This window comes from Xiphophorus couchianus, chromosome 10, assembly GCF_001444195.1.
Source record: "Xiphophorus couchianus chromosome 10, X_couchianus-1.0, whole genome shotgun sequence".
Taxonomy (NCBI): domain Eukaryota; kingdom Metazoa; phylum Chordata; class Actinopteri; order Cyprinodontiformes; family Poeciliidae; genus Xiphophorus; species Xiphophorus couchianus.
In genome coordinates, this window is record NC_040237.1 from 16,807,584 (window position 1) to 16,826,403 (window position 18,820).

General features: G+C 41.2%; 1 long non-coding RNA gene across 1 annotated transcript in view; it reads left to right on the forward strand.

Annotated features, from left to right (window-relative positions):
- Window positions 1-315: 315 nt before the first annotated feature.
- The window catches only part of LOC114151701 (uncharacterized), a 69,248-nt gene continuing 50,743 nt past the window's right edge, over window positions 316-18,820 (forward strand). Inside the window, exon 1 of the long non-coding RNA XR_003596988.1 lies at window positions 316-688. This is a non-coding gene — a long non-coding RNA (uncharacterized LOC114151701). The remainder of the gene's footprint in view (window positions 689-18,820) is intronic.

Here is an 18,820-nt window from a genome sequence, read left to right on the forward strand (position 1 = left end):
CTAAATATTTAGTTTGGAAAACATTTAGTTTGAATATTATTTAGCTTGGATATTAAATGTTTATTTTGGAAAACAAATACAACTAAATCTTTAATACATTTTAGTAAGCTAAATATTTAGCTCATTACTGAACTTTTAGCTGGTAACAAAAACAAATGGTTTAAAAAATAAATATTTAATTTGCAAGCTAAATCATTTGTTTAGGACTATGACATTTGTGAATGCATGGATGACGTGGTGAATATATGACTTTGAAAATTGATCACTCTTTTTTTTTGTTGTCCTCTGACAGGCTGATACATTTTTTTTTTTTTTTTTTACCTAATTTTACAAACAGGCATCCCACACGGCCTACTTTGAGCCGTACTTTTGACTCATCAAATTGTCTCCGCTACACCTGCTGTGCTCAAAAACCTCCAGTTGGTTACAGTTGTATCAGGATTGGTCAGCATCTTTCACCGCTTTTTAAGTTTCAATTAGCCGCGCATGCTAGCGGCACACAGGAGGACGCGCAGGTTGGCGGACTCCCGTGGATATTTTCGGCGTCCCGTTCTTCCCTCTGAAGTCCCTCAAACTTCATCAAAGGGGAACAAGCGGCGCGAGGAGGAGGCGGGAACACAAGAAAAGAAAAAAATGATAAAAGAGTAGAAAGGGAGCAAACAAACCCCGTGAGGGATCAGCTACAGAGGTGAGGGCAGAGTAAACAATTTTGTTTATCGTGCTTTTGTTGTCAATGTTCTTTCTCTTCACTTCTTTTGTTTCAAGCTTTTCTTTTGTGTGTGTGTGTGTGTGTGTGTGTGCTGAGGAAAAGTAATTAATGCAGATTCCTCTCCACTATCCCCTTATATGTGTGTGTGTTTTTTGGGCAGGGTCCCCCCTGGGTGATGAATCCACAGCTGAATTAATTAGAGCAGAGGGAAGCGGGGGAGGGGAGGGGGCAACAATGTTTGGAGAAATAAAGAGGGAACAGCAGAAAGTATAGTGACAATGAGAGAAGAGAACGGTGTGGCGAAGTGCTGCTTCAGGGTCCTTCGGTTAGATCATTTCACCCTACAAGGCTGAAGGAATTTAAAAGTCCAAATTAGGTTTCACCTTCAGTCCGGTGGCACTTTGCTGAGCTGTAACTGTGGAGAAAAGATGGAGGTCATGAAGGATAGGTGTTCTGATTAATCCAAAGTGTTATATGAATATACAGCATGGATGATGTCTGAAAGATGGTAGGAGGAAAGACTAAGCGTAGGAAAGTAAAGGGAGATGAGAGAGGCTTTACATCCATCTGATTGGTTTCTTTACGCTCATGCGTCATCCCGATTGGTGTCCAAATGCACTTAAACTAACATAAAGACAGAAATAGTTTGATTTCCAATTTTTCACAAAATGATCCCTCATCTAAACTCAATCAAGCACTTTTCCCATTTTGAAAAGTGCTTGATTGTATGCCAGCTCATTGGATGCCAGCTCATTTGACCGTGTTTGCCTTGATTGAAGCCGTAGAGAATGCCCGGCGCTTTGCGCCTCTGGGCCAGTTGGATAACTGCATCAGGAGGAACTGCGAAGCGCTTATTCATTCTCAGGTACGAAGCGCTTATTCATTCTCAGGTACGAAGTGCTTACTCATTCTCAGGGACACTCTCCATCCCGTTTCTTTTCCTGCGTCCCTCGTGCCTCTCTGCCACAATCTCACCTCTGTTTCCTCCCGTTCTCCTTTTTTACGGCTTAAGTTGTGCTGGTTTTACTTTGACAAATTTACTTTTCATTTCTGCCCCGTTTCCTCCGATATGGTGATTGTTTGGGATCTCGATACAATGCGGGTATGCTTACCGTACCGTCAGGGCCAAGCCGCCAACAAACCAGTAGTTTCCGCTGTTTTGAATGCGTGTAATCCAATGATGCAAACCTGTTTAAACAATTGCTTGATCGTTCCTGCATTTAATTAAAAATCAACTCTGTTTCTGTCATAAAGAAAACTATCTATCTGCTTAACCTCCACCCGGCAGTTGAACTCTCACACCAACTAAAAAAAACAGGATTTCAGATATATAAAACTTTCACTAACATAAAACAGATAATCTCTGGAAAAAAAAAATCGATCTTCTCAGTGATCGGCCCTCATGGGTGATCGGAATCGGCAGCAGAAAACCTGATTGGAGCGTCCCTACTGGTGATAGATCCCTCAAATGCAGGGGTGGGCAATCCTGGTCCTTGAGGGCCGGTGTCCTGCAACTCTTAGATGTCTCCCTGGTCCAACACACTTGAATCCAACAGCTGAATCACTTCCTAAATGCAGTCAAGTTCCCCAGAGTCCTGCTAATGAACCTCATTATTTGACCCAGGTGTATTGAAGTAAAGATACATCTAAAAGTTGCAGGAGACCGGTCCTCAAGGCCTGGAGTTGCCCACCCCTGCTCAAATGTAATAATAATAATTAAAAAAACCTACACCTTTAGGTAAAGATACACTTGTATTCTGCTGATATATTCACCATGTTGTGTGTGTGTCCAAATTGCTTGTGAACTTTTCATTTTGGTTTTCTTGTTTTCACACGGAGCAGTGATAACCCAGAAAGCAACTCAAGGCCACAAGATGAAGTGCCTCAGAGCTGCGGACTAGGGAAGCCCGACTTTGTGCCGCTCCGCTCTCTACAACCCCGAACCTTCAAGAATGTGCCGCTTAATGGAAGTACAGCATGTCAGCTGTTCCCCATGCACTGTCTGGCAGAGGCCGACGGAGTGATCTGCCTCGTTAGTTTATATTAGACGAGGGAGAAGTTTGCTAGGGGAATTAAACCTCGGCTGATGGTGGGAATATGGGCCCGGCAGTAAGGTTCACTTCGGGTTTTTTTTGTTGTTTTATTTTTTAAAGAGGAAACATTTGGGAAGCATTTAAAAAGATGCTTCCTGTCTATTTTCTGTTTGATCTGCTTTAGTAAAAAAAAAAAAAATTAAAAAAAATAAAAGTGGCCCGTCGCTTTCCAAAACTCTAAAATCTCCAGTTCCTCACCTCTTAACTTTTGAAATTCACTTCAGGGCCGTGTAAACACCTTGCTAATCAGTGACCGAGTGTTTACACGGCCCCCCCGCTCGGATAGCGTTGGTGTAAAGCGATAAGGCTCGGTGAATGATTCCCTGTAGTAAACAGAGGGAAGCATGAGACGGAGCGCTGCTCGGGCCGGCCGCCACAGGAATCTGGGTAATCCATTTAGCTCCCTTTATTAACTTTATTATGGAGGAAACAGGCAGCAGGCAGAGACGGGCAGCCGGGGGGAGGGGGGATGGAGATGGAGGCCTGGAAGCAAGCAGGAATAGCATAACAGCTGGAGATGTGGGCGGAGAGGAAGGGAGTGTGCGGGAGCTGATTTGGGCCTGAAGAATAAATCACTGAGGTGATAACAAATGAGGGATCGGAGGTCGGATGAAACAGACGAGAAAAAGGGGGAAATATCCACAAACTGCGCCTGACATTAGAGATGTTCTGAAATAAAGGCGTAGATGCATGTTGTGCAAGTGTTTGTAGTTTACAGTTTGGGTTTCGTGTTAACTAATTGTAATTTATTTCAGTTGGATTTTCTGTGATTGAGCCACAAAATTAGAACATAGTTGTGGATTGGAAGGAAGAAAAAAAACTATTTACAGGTGAAAACACTGTAAATTGTGACTCCGCCTTTAATTTGATGTTAAATTCAAATGCCTTCAGATGTCACCTATTTAGTAAATGTGCTCCAGATGTGGATAATCTAACCTCAGCGTGATGACAGCTGTCCTGCGAAGGCCTCAGGTTGATTAGAGAACATAAATGGACAAACAGCATCGTGAAGACCAGCACAGAGACCAGCAATGAAGTTCTATACATGTTTATGGCAAGGTTAGGGTATAAAAAGTGGTAGGACAAATAAACATAAAAAAAAAAAATGTTGCTAAATTATCGAATAGATTAACATATGCGTTCAACAACAAAGATATTATTATTTCAAATTTGCTACTCGGGCATATTCTTCCCGTTCAGCTTTCAAGTGTTTCAGGAAACCCTGATTATTCATTTAATTTCTTTGAAAGAAAATAAGAAGTGAATTGTGGACTCTGACATTAGCTTTGGAGACGTCTGAGCTGCTGCATCATGTGTAGCTGTGAGATTTATTTCAAACTTAACTCCTGTTAGCACAACCTGACTGTAACAACAGTCTTTTCCAGCGTCTCATCAGATTGCTTTGTTTTTTTTAATCAAATGAAGCCCCAGTGAGCCAGTAAAAGTGGCTTTGTCATCCATTGTTGCTTCTTGCAGATTTTGCTTGTGCGTCAGATTTACGTGCGTAAGAGAAACACAATGCAATGGTTCCGGCTCGGAACCTTTGCATTGTGTGAAATTTCTTTTGATTGTGTTTAAAAAAATTGATGCATCAAAATCTACATATTTAATCAAAATAAATGCATTGGTCATGCCCATAGTTGTAAAACATTGTTAGATGCTTTAAGCATCTCACACAAGTCTTACATCAAATCTGATGCAAAAGGAGATTGACTCTTTTGCATATTTCCCAAGAATCTCTTGAAGAAGCAACTTTTAGCTCTGTACTCTGCAAATCTGTATCTGTTTATCAACGTTTGTGGCTGTCGTGACTAAATGTGGCAAAAGGTTCTTCAGCAGACACAGGAAATCAGACGCCAATCCTGAAAGAAAACCTGCTAGACGTTTCAAAAGACTTGAGGCGGGGATGAAGGCCCGCCTTCCAGAAGCACGAGAACGCCAAGCAGCCAGAGCCGCAGTGGAATCATTTAGATCCAAACGTCTTCAACTGTGTCAGAACGGCCCTGTCAAAGCCTAGACCCAAATCCAAAGGGAAATTTGTAGCAGATCTTGAAAATCGATCTTCACGGATGGCCTCCGTCTGCTCTGACTGAGCTAGAGATGTTTTGCAAAGAATGGGCCAAAATGTCAGCCATTAGATCTGCCACGCTAGCAGAAACGTACCTCAAAAGATTGAGATTTTGAAATATCTCTGGAGGTGTGAACACTTTTAGAAAGCACTGTAATCAACACATGCATCCCGAATGACATCACTAGATTAGCAAATATTTTACACGTTTATGTAAGTCGGAGCAGGTATACTGCAACTGCACAAGAAATACCCCTGAATAATTCAGAGATTCAAACTGCAGTAACAGTCTAAGAGGTTCTGGTCCAGCTGTTCTGATCGTACAACAGTTTTATAACATCAGAAAATCCAAAGCATTGGTGTTTAAACCCCATCTTTACTGCTCTAACTGCTGGATATGGAGTTGACTGGAACTACTTCTGAAGGGTCATGGGATAAATCAGAGGGCTTCTCAGCCAGCTAATGGCTTAACCATGCTTCTGCCTCTGTTCTGCAGCGCTCCACCGGTACATGTGGTACCATGGTGCTGCCACTTGGGGACAGCATGAAGAATAGTTGCAACAAACTTTGGGCCGTATTCGTGTCTCTGTTTTTATCCTGTAAAACGTCTAGTGTTGCGTCCCTCGTGTCTTACTCTCAGTCATGATGAAGTATCGTCTTCAAATGTTCTCTTTGTGGAAAGTATTTCCTCCCCCTATAATATTTCTCCTCGTTTTGCTGGTTGTCACACTTTAAATTGGGTGTTTTATGTATTTTCCATGCACAGTGCCATTTTATAGCGCAATCAACTGAATGTTGCCTTCAGTTGTTATGAAAACGATGTATCAAGAACAACTTGAAAGACGTTTAGCTTTGCATTATAACCGTAACTGACGCCATGAAGTTAGCCTCTGTCTCTTTAAGACATTCCTGCCCTTTCCAACACCTCCCCTCTTTAGCACACCATGACAGAAATGCTTCTCCGTGATGCAGTTCCACCAGGTGTTTGCTAATTGCCGCCGCCGCTAGTCTAGAGGAGCTGTGTGGGGGAGGGGCGCTCTGTGGTGCGGAGACTGGAGCTACAAGGAGGAGCTAGGCTGCAATAGGAGGTGCTTTGTGAGACCAAGCGTTTAGGCGCCCCTGAATGGTTACCATGGGAAAATAAAGGATTTCTCAAACAAGGATGAATGAGCCAAAGCAACACTCCTGGTTTGATGAGGGAATAACATTATAACATGATATAAAGCTAAAAAAAGTCAATTTTGCTCAATGGTTCAGATCAAACTAAATGTAATATACAAACATATTTATTATGGGGAAAAACGACTCTGTAATCTGTTGATGACAATGACAAATAAATCTTATCTTATCTTATTTGACCTACTGTACTTTGTTTTTTTTTCATAATCATTTTTTATTTTCTCCCGTTCTAATCCAATAACTCAGATCGCGATGGGGTGGTGCTGATCTTCGCAATTCGGGCACGGGAATCCGCCTTCAGTTTGTATTAAAATTATTATTTTACAGTACAGTAGTTATTTGTAAAAAAATAAATAAAAATGCTTATGCAGTACTTTTTGTTAAACAAATGTTTGGGCCTGTAAAAAGGTTTTGTTCTTTGGCTTCAAAATATTATGGAGTATTTCATTGTATAATAATTGTAAAAAAATAAAGGTTACTGCTTTGCGGATTTTGCCTATCGCGGGTTATTTTTGGAATGCGAAAAACGAGGGTTCACTGTACTGTGACAAGTTACCTACTGGAAAAATAAAAATCCCTGTTCTTGAAGGTTGAAGATTTCATGTTTAATCTGTCAGAGATTCGAACTAGTTGAGTACTGGACCAGAGAGTCCGACCCAACTCTCCAGTTGTTTCAGTAATATGTCATGGCTAACAGTGTCAAAAGCTGCACTGAGGTCCGATAGAACCAGCTCTGTGGTTCAACCACAGTCTGTATTTATGTTTGTGTTATTGAACACTTTGACTAGGCCAGTCTCAGTACTGTGGAGATCATCAAAGCAGTTGGTGATCGTTAGGAAGCTGTTTAACTGGTCAAACAGCTTTATCAGTAATTTTATTGATGAATGGAAGGTTGAAGATTTTATGTTCAATCTGTCAGCCCATTGATTTTTGTCTCATTTTTTCTTCTGTATGTAGATTTTTGAAGGAGTCTAATGAGGAAAAAATATAGCAGAATCCCTTGCCAAATATTTCTAAAGTCCCACCATAAAATCAGTGGTTTTGATTGCAAAGAAAATAAAAAATCACAAAAACTTGACGAAATTCTGAACTACTTTTTAAATTAACTCCAGACAAATTAAGCATTTATTTCTTCACTACTCATAGAGAGACTGAATGTACTACGATTTAAGAGCTTTTTTGAAACAGTTTGTCGGGACATGTTTCATCTTTTCTGGAAAATGCGGCTCAGTCAAAGTGAACACATCCAGCGTGGACAGACCTACGAGTGCTAACTGCTTCTCGCTTCAGCCTTTCTTTCGGTTCTGAGATTTTTTTTTTTGTTGTGATGACTTTTAAACGTCCGGTGTCGTGACACAGAGGACAAGCAGCAGACTCCCTTAACATGTTACACTCGGTGAAGAACCACAATAAACGCCAGGACACACCTAACCACACCCTCTCGCACACACGCACACGCCCGTCCAGTGGGACTCTTGGTTCAGCCTCATTTAGCGTGGTGTGTAGCCGTCTTTGTATAACGAATGGCTTCTGTCCTGGAGTCATGGGACCAGTGAGACCAGCGGGCCTCGCTACACTGACCAGACTCTCAGCATCACATCAAAACTCACGTCCACTTCCACGTCAGGCAGCCAATCAGGAGCCGCTTTAACCCCACCTCCCGGACTCCGCGCCACACCTCCCCTCTCACGTTTTGGGTGGAGCTGCAGGTTTTTAATATGCACCATCACATCCTCAAACCGCTGCCACCCACTTTCTCATTCTGTCCACTGCTACCGGCACCGGGAAATGATGACAAATGACCTGTTTGTTTTTTTTGTTTCTTTTTATGACTGTTTTTTCCTATTTCTCAGTTTGTGTTTTTGTGAGTAAGAAATGAAAAGTAAGAAATGAAGAATCAAAAAAAAAAAAAAACATAACTGCAAAGATGAAAACTTTCCATTTTTGGTTATGACTCAGCAGTGTGTTTTGGAGTGGCCTTTTATGAGGTGTGTGTGTGTATAAATGGGTTTAGTGTTGGTGTTGCCGTTTGATGTGAGCGGCGATGGGAAAACAGCACACGCCTAAGGAAGCAGGGTGAGCTTGATAAATTGAAGTAGAAGTCATTTGGGGTGTTAGCGTTAGCGTCGCTCTTTCTGCTGTCTAGTGTATCAAGTTCCTCTGAATATGAGCAAAAGCGGAAAACATCATCTCCCGTTGTCACGTGACTCGTAGAAATCCTCTCTCTGGTGTCAGAGCAAGTCATGCTAACGCAACTTTATAAACCTTTAACCCGCACCGGTTCAATTGGTATTCCACAGATATTTACATAAAAAGAGCAATATGGTCCAGAATACATGTCAGTTTGAAATGGATACAGCAAAGCAGAACCTGTGAAGCGTGTCCATCCAGAGAAATGATCTGCTTCAAAGATAATGCGATGTGAAATCAGATTTTGGCTGTTTAAATAGAGGCTGTTTCATTGGGTTTTTTTTAAAGCTAACCCAGCAGTTAGCTTTTCTACACCTTTCTCCCTGACATGTATGCTGTGTTTCTTGGTCAGGATGCGGTTTCTACCCTGATGTTCTCTTACCTCTTTGATTTTCCACAACTGCAAAATAAAATAATCACAAATAATTTAGGTGCATTTCCGTTTGGAGCATGGTGCTTTGACCTTTCTTAGATAATGGCTACAGTGTGCGCACAAAGGTACGGGGTGTAATGATGGCCAAAATTAAGACTATTGCGCACCCACTGGTGGCAATTTCCTGGTTGCTATTCTGAAGCTAGTTACTGATCTGATTAATAAGCCAGCACAGGTTACTAAGCAACCAGCTCTGGTAAAAGAGGAAGACTCGCCTGGGGTAGCTTAGTGGAAGCTAATGACTAGCATATGATCACCCACTGGATTGCCTATTATATTCTTCTGCTGTCCATGCATGTATGGATAGACTCATATTGGCTAACGACTACCACAGATAGGCTAGCATTAGCATTGGAGAGGCTAACGATTAGGAACCTCAGCTTGTCGTCTGTTTTACTAAAAACAAACGTTTTTCTCTGTGTAAATGGACCAAACGGGACAACAGTTAATTCTGCTAATGTTAAAGCACTTTACCGACATGGTGCTTAATGGAATCTATTAATTATTAATCTCTAAACACTTTATAAATCATTAATAAATGTTTATTATGCATTAATGAAGGGGGAGAAGGAGACTAAAATCAGAGTGAATTTGTAATCAGAATCAGAGGGCTGGTTGATTGGATCTTTCGATACAAACAGCAGCTTGCTGAATAAAGTTTCGAATATAAGACCGATTTGGCCTCGTCTAAATCTGAGCTTAATCCTTTTAAACGGCGCAAACAGCAGCATTGTTAGCTGGTCATCTGGAGCCTGCTCCCAGGTGTAACGAAGCTCCTTATCATGTGTGCGAAAGGGATGTGTATCGATCACACCTATCACATTGACAAATATTGACCGCTTGTGACTCGCCAGCAGGTTTTCAGGTCAGTGGCAGGCCACGGTGGTCTGTGGGAAAACCTCCGTGGCTCTTCTCCTCGTGGTTTCAGACCAAACCCTTTGACAGGTTTGTCAAAGGGTTTGGTCTGTTTGACAGTGCGGTGTGAAAGCGAACGGCACCAGATGAAATTGTAGCAAATGTTGCAATTTTGGTTTCCAGTCATCAGACTATCAGGTGTGAAAACGCCTTGAACAATCTGAAACATTTCCTGAAGGATGAACCAGACTTTTGAACTCCTACATTTTCCCTCTTGATGTCGTTTATTTTTGATTTACTTCCAAAGGATGGCACACAGGGAAAGCAGTTTGTTTTGAAGTGCCGAATTCAAATAAATCCACAAATGTTTTTTTAACTATACCTCTTCCAAATTGTAATTGTAGCATAGATAAATATCAAAATTTCCAGAAAGGACACGCGCACAAAAACCAAATCACGTTAAACCTCAAAAATCTATTCAGGATTATTGTCAGTGGAGGAAAAAAAAAGATTTCTTTTTACATAGTGTATATAAATACTTGCTTTCAACAGATAATACAGCAGATATTTATGTACATGATGTCAAAAAATGTTGGTGTCAGCAAAGTGTTTGTCACTTTTTTGTGTTTAGCTGCATAAATAACAACACAGAGTAGTTAAAAGAGAGAAACTAAATGTTGATGTTGATTTTCTTAGAGAGTTGGCGAGATTATTTTCTCTATCTGTTGGGAGTTTTAATCTTCCAGCCGTCGTCCTCTAGCATCCAAAGCAGCAGTCAGGAACTCGGCCAGCAGAAACGGGACAATTAGAAGCTACACCAGGATTTGTTTGAGTTTTTAGGAAAAAAAAAAAAAAAAAACTTTGAAAGAAAAGTAAACCACATCATCCTGTCTGAGTTTCCTCTTGCAAACTCGTTCCTGCTTTATCCATCAGCCTATTAATACCCAGATAAATTGGGTATTAATCTACACACATATGTACACATAATCTACTCTGTAAGCTTGCCTTTATTACGCTTTTTTTTGTCTCTCGTCTCTCCTGTTCGCTACCCTCTCGCTCCTCTCATATGGCTTTGGCCGACGTCAGATGCGCAGGATTAAGCTTGTCTCACTTTGTGCAATGAACTGTTGCTGCCCAGGATCAGGCACAGGTATCGGGTTACTCTGTTCTGAAGTGCCTGCAGCTGGAAGGTAAAATAAATAATCCTTGTCCTGTTCTGCACCCATTGCAGGTTTCCCCCCCCCCCCCCCCCCATTATATGGTATGGTACAGTGCGCTTTGACTTTGTGTGTCTTTTTAAAAAATATATAGTTTTCCATTGTTGGTAAAATTGCTAAGCTAATACTGAGTGACTTTTTTTTCCATACTCCTTCAGCTGAGCCAAGCCGCAGTTTAGAGACGATACAGAATCACAGCATGTCTACAGCACACACGTAGATACGGACCTTTTCCACTTGTGAAGTCCAATTTGCTACAAGCCATGCCAGAAAAGCAGCAAACAAACAAAATATATAAGGTCAGAGCTGTTCAAATAAGATACAGGACAGTTTAGAGGGAAAATTTGTTAGCTGATTTGAAGGACTGTAAACGCCCAGTAAAGAAACTGTGGCATGACTAGAAAATTTACGTACAGATTCTCTCCACACTGTGACTGAGAACGAGGAGAGAGGATGTAGATTGTCTCTAGATGTGCTGAAGTCCAAAGACAGCCAGCTGTAGTCTAACCCTCAGTAGCTGCTTTTCCGTATCAATGTTCCCAAAACTTTGTCGATGTTCCACTGATATTGTAAAAAAACACAACCTCACAATTGCAGTGTTTCCATTAAATAAGAAATGCCATTAAAATCACACGTGAATGTTTGTTCATGCAACATGTCATTAAATATCGTGCCGGCAACAGATTGTAAACATCTATGTATGTATACAGTGTTTTGGGGAAATTGCAATGGGAGATTTTTTTTTTTTTTTTTTTTTTTTTTTACAGAATCAACACATTCAAGTGACAAACTCAACTTCTGATGAACTGTGTGAAGCCGGTAGACGTGTTGTGGAGCCGAGTGCTGATTGTCCAAAGAGGCCAGTGGCTACAAATAATCATGTTTGTGCTGCTTACTAACTGGTGGGATGGAGAAATGTGTTTCCATTGCAGTTAAATAAACCAATTTTGATGTGGCCAAAAAACCCACCGCATCCTAGCCAATACGCTTGATCTGAAAACAAGAGTTTTCTTAGAAATGGGCTTTTTTCTATTAAGCAAATTTATTTTCGGAATTGCACAATTTTGTGGTCAGTGAAAACGCAGCTACTTTCAAGCTCAGATCGGCCAAGACGGTTCCCCGGGAGAGACTCAAAACTTTGACAAGACGCTACACATTCCTTCTGCCTCGGGAATTTAATGGGACTTAAGAAATCGCAGCATCCTAGCATCATTCACCAATGCACCTGCTGCATGTGTGTTATGTGGTTATTATTCCTATGTTACCTGTTTCACATTTTAATATTAAATTCAGTGGATTATTACAAACATGTGGGTTAAAACTGGTCTAAATTCAGTTTCAGAGCACCTTACCCATCCTGGTTGGAGCTCTTCACTCTATTTTATGTTTTGGAGTTGCAGTTTGTTGCTACTAAACCATCATTCCTATTACACAATCTGAGATACTGCTGTACTCGACTAATTTCATCCTTTTTTTAGTCGTATTCTTCTTGCAGTGGGTTTGTTTCCAGAACACCATAGACTGTTAGTCTCTTGTATATCTATATGCTTAGAATCATAAGCTCAAGTGTTTTGGGACATGCTTGGAACCCATAGACTCTACAGACCCTTACCAGTATGACAGGGTTGGTAGTACAGGGTTGTACTAGTTTGTTTAGAGAGTCTACTCTCTAAACAGAAAGTTGCATCTGACGAAGACACAACACGTCTGCAACAATGAGACAACAGTGGAGCTGTTTGTTCTTATTGCGCCAGGTCATGCTTGGAGTGAAGCTAGCAAAGCATATCAACACAAACATAATGTACAAACTGCATGAGGTGTTTGACAACTGTCAAACAACACGGTGGACACCTTGTAGACACTGAGACAGACATTAACTCCCCTGTATCCAAAAATATTCTAGAGTCAACCGGAGCGAAGCTGAAGTTAACGTCTGAGTTGCGATACAACTATTGTATAATGTTACTTAAAAAGCCACTGCTTGAGAGGGTTAATTGTACTGTTCATCACCATATATATAGTGTCAACACACCGACCGCACTGTATGTGCGATTTGGAGGTGTGCGCGCAGGTGGTTCAGTAGCTTGGAGTTCCGTCAGTTTCCCCAATTTTTTTTCCAGGTTGTTAGATGAAGCTGAACTGAAAATGACTTTAAATTCTCTCTTTTCAGGTGATTCTATTAGCCTCTGAATCATGAATTCAGCTTAGTTGGCTTTGATATTCTTTAACTGTTACACATCTACATGAACACAGAGGTCAAGCTACCGTTTGTTCTCAGACGTTCCCAGGTCCAAACAAAAGAGGAGCAGTGATCATCCCATCTCTGTTTTTGAACAATTTACTATTCCTTAGACTTTTTAAGTACAGTGTTAAGTACAGCTGAGAGGATTAAAAATCCTGGTTGAAATTCGAACTTTTAAGTTGAAACTCAAATGGAAGCACAGGAACTTGAGGGCAGAGTTTTCCATCGTCGCCTTCCTAAAATAATGACTTGTCTTTTTCTTTTTTGTCAAAAGTGATTTTGAAGAAGAGTAATTTGTAAAAAAAAAAAAAAAAGAATCACTTTTGGCAAAACAGTACTTAAGCTATTATTTTAGGAAGATGGTGACATGTAGTTTTTGCTTTCCATCTGTAGACAGACCTTAACGGAAGAAAAAAAAAAATTTATTTGTATTTTTTTTGCGAGTACAAATTTGCTTGATAGCATAAATTCTCATCTGTGAATACACAAAGACGAAACTCACTGGCATTTCCCTTTACAAGGTATCAACATTTAGTCACATCGACACATTCTGCTTCACAAGGCACAACAAAATTTACATCCAATGGATTTCTTTTATCTTTTACACACACACATTCGCAATCAGACAGCAGAAAATTCCCAGTCGTTTTAGTTTCACAAAACTCCCTTCACAACCAGACAGTGTGGTTTACTGTCAGACTATACATGACTGGCGTTTTTAACTTCCCTGTGAGGAGATAAAAATCTGTGTTAATAGAACAAAGAGCATGCTACATCCTTCACCAACCGGTTTTTTTCACCTGTTAAAACATTAAATCCAAAACACAAATAAACTACCTCACATCCCTCAAAGGTTTCCACCGCACACACGAGCCACTGCTGCGTTAATAGAAAGCCATTTAACTGCTCACGCTACTGAAAACGGCATAATCATCACAAGTACATGACATGTTTTCAGTTTACTGGCGGAGGTGTGTCTGGGTGTGGCTTCAACTCGAGTGGAGGACCTCGTTTCACTATTCCCTCTGTAAAGATGCTAATTTCAACTTTTCAGCTTTACGGTACATAATTCTGCAACCGCTTTGTGACGGTGAGACACTGAGAACCGCTTCTCTGCTTATCTGACTGTCAGAAGCTCCTGTGTCTCAGCAAATAACGCAAACCTGATCCCGTTAAACGTCCCCGTGGTCTACCTCAGGGCTCTGTTCTCGGACCAGTTTTATCTGCCTTTAGGTAGATTTATGCGGTGTTTTTAGTGATGTCTGTCACCTGATGACATTCAAACATATTCGTCCTTTAAGATGTCTCAGACCCGCAAGTTGAGCTTCTCAACCAACTGTCTTTCACACGTGAACCAGAGGTTAAACAATCTACAATTAAGCTCAAATAAAACAGAGCGTTGCTCCAGGCTATCCCTTTTATTAAACATCACAAAGGCAATCTCAGCTAACTTGAGCTAACTTGAAAAATCTAGGAGTTATTTTTGACATCTCTAGAACAAAATGCCAAGCAACTTCTGAAGACCTGCTTGTTCCAGTTGCGTAACATTGTGTCGGTCTCAGAGCTGCTGGAGACACGCTAATAATGAAAGGCGGTTCTACAACGTATCGTCAGAGGAGAGCTGAATACAAAGACATACCACACCTCTCAGGTGTTTTCTACTTGCTTCCGCTTCCCATTTATTCAGCTGTTTGTGTTTCCATATCGCAGAAACGTGAGAAAAATGGCCACAAAGTGTTGTAGCTTTTCATTTGTAGTCAATAATGTAAGATCCACTTTTTTGAGCTTTACATCATGTTACAATGTTTTTCTCACATCAAAACATACCTGGAGTGTTGCCTTGATTCTTTCACGCATGTTTGAGAAATCCTTTAATCTCCCGTGGCAACCATTCAGCTATGGAAAACACCTGGATGGACCTAGCTCCACCTTCGAGGACGAAGCTCCTCCTCAGGAGCTGCAGTTTCCAAGCTTTCCGCCTCACAGAGCAGCCCTCCCCAAAGACTCCCCCACTCAGCTCCTTCAGACTAGCCAAAGGCAATTAGCAAACACCTGGCAGAACTGCAAATCATCTGAGCTCATTATACGAGCTACTTCTCAGTGAAAACGTTGCTAAGGGTTGATGGGGAGCCATGTTGTGATGACTTAAGGAACGTAGAGTTTCAGAAAGAGCAGGAGTTTCTTAAAGAGACAGAGGTCCAATTTCAAGGCATTAAATCATAAACTCAAATTCCTTTTAAGTCATATTTCATATATACAACATTTTATAACAACTGAAGGTAACGTAGTTACTTGATTGTGCTGTAAAATGGCTCTTTGTGCCTGGAAAACACATAACACTGCTGCTTTCAGGTTTTAGGACAATCCACTTGTTTGGACTGTATTCATGTTATCATGGCAGAATTTAATTGCTTTGACACAAATTGTTTTCTTATATGAAAAGAATTAAAGACGCATCCATTTTTTGGTGCCTCGGTTTCACAATTTCTGTCCAGTCCCGACAGCCGGCGAAATGAAGATTTTATTTCATAATGCTTTCCGCATGCTTTGTCGTTATTTCCCGTAAAAAGAACAATTCAAGATTTGTCGTCTTGAGGTTTTCACACATGAAATCACCCCCAGGACACGCTTCTTTCACGAATCGCCTTAGATGTTGTGCGCAGAAAAAGAGACACAACAGGAGCGTCATACTACAGTGAACATTAAACAACAACCCATGCAGCAGATCCACATGACACACACTGAAGCACGACGGGCGGCAGAACGCACAAACACGCCGGCAGTCGAGCGTAACAAAAACCCGAGGAAAAACAAAGACATGTCGGGGAAACTACCTCAGGAGTCGGCATGTGTCACTTTGTAACATTTAGGATCACAGTTCACCCAGACCCATTAGATTGTTGGGGTGGGCGTGTGTGTGTGTGTGTGTGAAATGATCCTAGGCTTTGTGTCAGAAGGAGCATTAATGGACGCAGAGCGGCTGACCCTGCAGCTAGAGGTCAACCGGAGCGATGGGAGCTGCTTGGCTGAGCCCCAGGTCCCAGACTCGCGCTCCGAAGTTATTTACTGCCGACTCGTTGAAACGCCGCGTTGCTCTTCGGTCGGATCCCTCAAGGAGAGCCTCGGAAAGTATGAACTTCACTTTGTTTGCAGATTTACTCCAGTGTTCTGCACACAGTCGGGCTCTCCGGTTGCACGTTTTGGCTCGCCTAGAGATCTTCCCAGGAGCGCCGATCAATCATTCCCCTGTGACCTTTTCACGTCTTGTCATGTTACAAACTATCACTCCATTTTTATTTACTATTTTTATGGGATTTCAGGTTGGGTGTCCAAAACAAGCGTAGTGAGAGTGAAATGGAAAGAAATTCCAGGTTGGGTTTTTGCTGACTTTTCTGTGGAACCTAACTCCAAATGATTTGATTTGATTGATTTATATAGCGCTCAGCAACAACCAACTAAGGTGACCAAAGCACTATCATAGTAAAAACACATCACAAGAAAAAGGAAACACAAAACCATTAAAGATAAGGGAAAATGCCACTACATTTGCAGCGCTACATTTCATAGTGTTAATAGCCTGTCTATAGAGAGAAATCTATTCTTTTTACAAAAGCCATGCGTCATTTTCCTTCTAATTCTCCATCATGCACCACTTTGCACCAGGCAAAATGTGAAAACTGCAACAATAAGCTCAGCCTTGACCCTGTGGCACTGAGACGGAACGCGACGCAGCATTAATGTTCGTCTGTCCCTACGGGTCTCCCGCCGCGGAGGTCAACTGATCCGTCTCTGTTCACGGAAGGTGGCCAGTCATTTCTTTTTCTGCTTCCTTATAAAAACTGACATCATTGGTTAATGTTTGTAACATAAAGCTGCACAGTGACGCCACAGTGACGCCCCACCCGCAGGGTCACTGGAGCAATGTTACGGATCGCCGCTTCACGGTGTTTGTGCCTGATCCATTAAAACTCAGTGACTCACCTCAGGACAGGCTGACGGCGGGAACGTGACGAGACGAACGGCTAACAGAACCGGAGCAATCCTTCTAGAGATTTCTGTACAGGTGCTCAGAAAAATCTTTGCAACGCTACATTTACATCTCTCCACCACCGTGTTTGCGGCCTCCGCCCTGAAGAAAGGCGTCCCCACACCATGACGGCACCACCAACATGCTTGACCTTGAAAGGGGTGTGTTCATAGTTGAAATCACCGTTAAAAATATAATTGCGCAATTTGACATCTTGAAAATAAATCTGCTTAATGGAAACAGGAATTTTCAAAATGAAATTCGTTTGTCGATGCGTTTTGGCGCTGAGGTGGCTTTTAAGTTGCCGTCGCTCGCAGTGGAAAAACTTTCATGGCGTCACATGAGTCACATGATCAACAACCAGATGTTGCCGCTGCCGCAAAACATGAAGACAGGAAGTGGTTGGAGGATGATGGCGCAGTGTTTTTTTTTTTAACAGCTTATCGCATAAACAATCTTATTCATATCTTATGTAATTGTTTCTTATTTACAGCATGACGTTCTGTACCAACAATGCAAATCTACGTAATTTCAGTCTATGTAGTAATTTTTCTACATTTGCTCTGCTTTAAGGTTTTGTAGTAACAACAAATGCAGTGCAGAGTCAACAGATAATTTTTAAAAAAGTAACGTGAAGAAGATGATACTAAGTTATTTTGATTTGATCTGGGCTCATGATGTCATATTTTATCAAAATGACCAAATACGGAAACGGAGTCAAGTACTGATTTTTCAGTTTTAAGTGACTGTCATCACTATTTATTAAATACAATTTAAAATAAATATATATGCAATGATTTAAGTGTATGGGAACAAAATGGCGAGTTTAAAGGTAGGAAAACAGAAAGTGACAAAATGGAAAACTGTCGATCCGAAGTGCAGATATAAATTGTCAAATTGACTCTCAGCCTCTGCCAAAACAGTGCTCTGCATGGAGGCCAGGAATGATTCCAGTTTTATCTCATCAAAGCAACTTCTTTTCCATGTTTGATGTGTTCTTCGTGGCAAACTTAAATGAAATTCTCATGGCCTTTTTTGTTTTATTGCTCTTCCATAAAGTCCGGATTTATCCTGCCAATAGATTCTGCAGCGAGTCGCTGCAGCTGAACTGAAACTGAATCCCATACAACAACAAAGGGATGAAAACCAGGGCTAATTTTTCTCCCACTTTACTATTATGTGCATTTTTTTGTTGTTTGTTTTTTTATTGATCTGTCATGTAAAGTCAAAACTAAATGCAAAAGTGTAATTTGCCTTTGCCACGAAATATGAAAATGTTTAAAACCTATCCGGTTCTGAACAAATATTAACTGGAGAAGAGGAAAATTTGGGCAAAGATGCAATTCAGCTGCTCGGAAACCCAATTTAAATAAACGACGGATTGTCCAATACACTGAATCTTTACTTATTTATCCTTAAAATTACAGATTGTGTACAAAATGAACCCAAATACTTAATACTTGCATGAATTGTCACAGCAGCTGTGTTTAGCTCCTTAGATACAAGCTAGCCAGGGGTCAGGCCTGAAATCAGAAAAAAATTGGCGCTGACTGCTCAGGAACCACAGGTGTTGCTCGAACATGTTCCTGGCTGGAAGTGACTGCCGCCTACAAAATGCACTTACGCGTCACTTTTCACAAAAGCCGGTCCAGCGACTGGAGGACGCACACGGCAGCCGTGAACTTATAAACATGAGCCTTTTATTTGACGTAGACATTTATGTGACGGTGGGTCTGTGGCCTTTTAAATATCGTTTCCTTCCCAGTGTGCCGCGCGCGCGCGCGCGTTTTCCAACATTTTTCTTGTT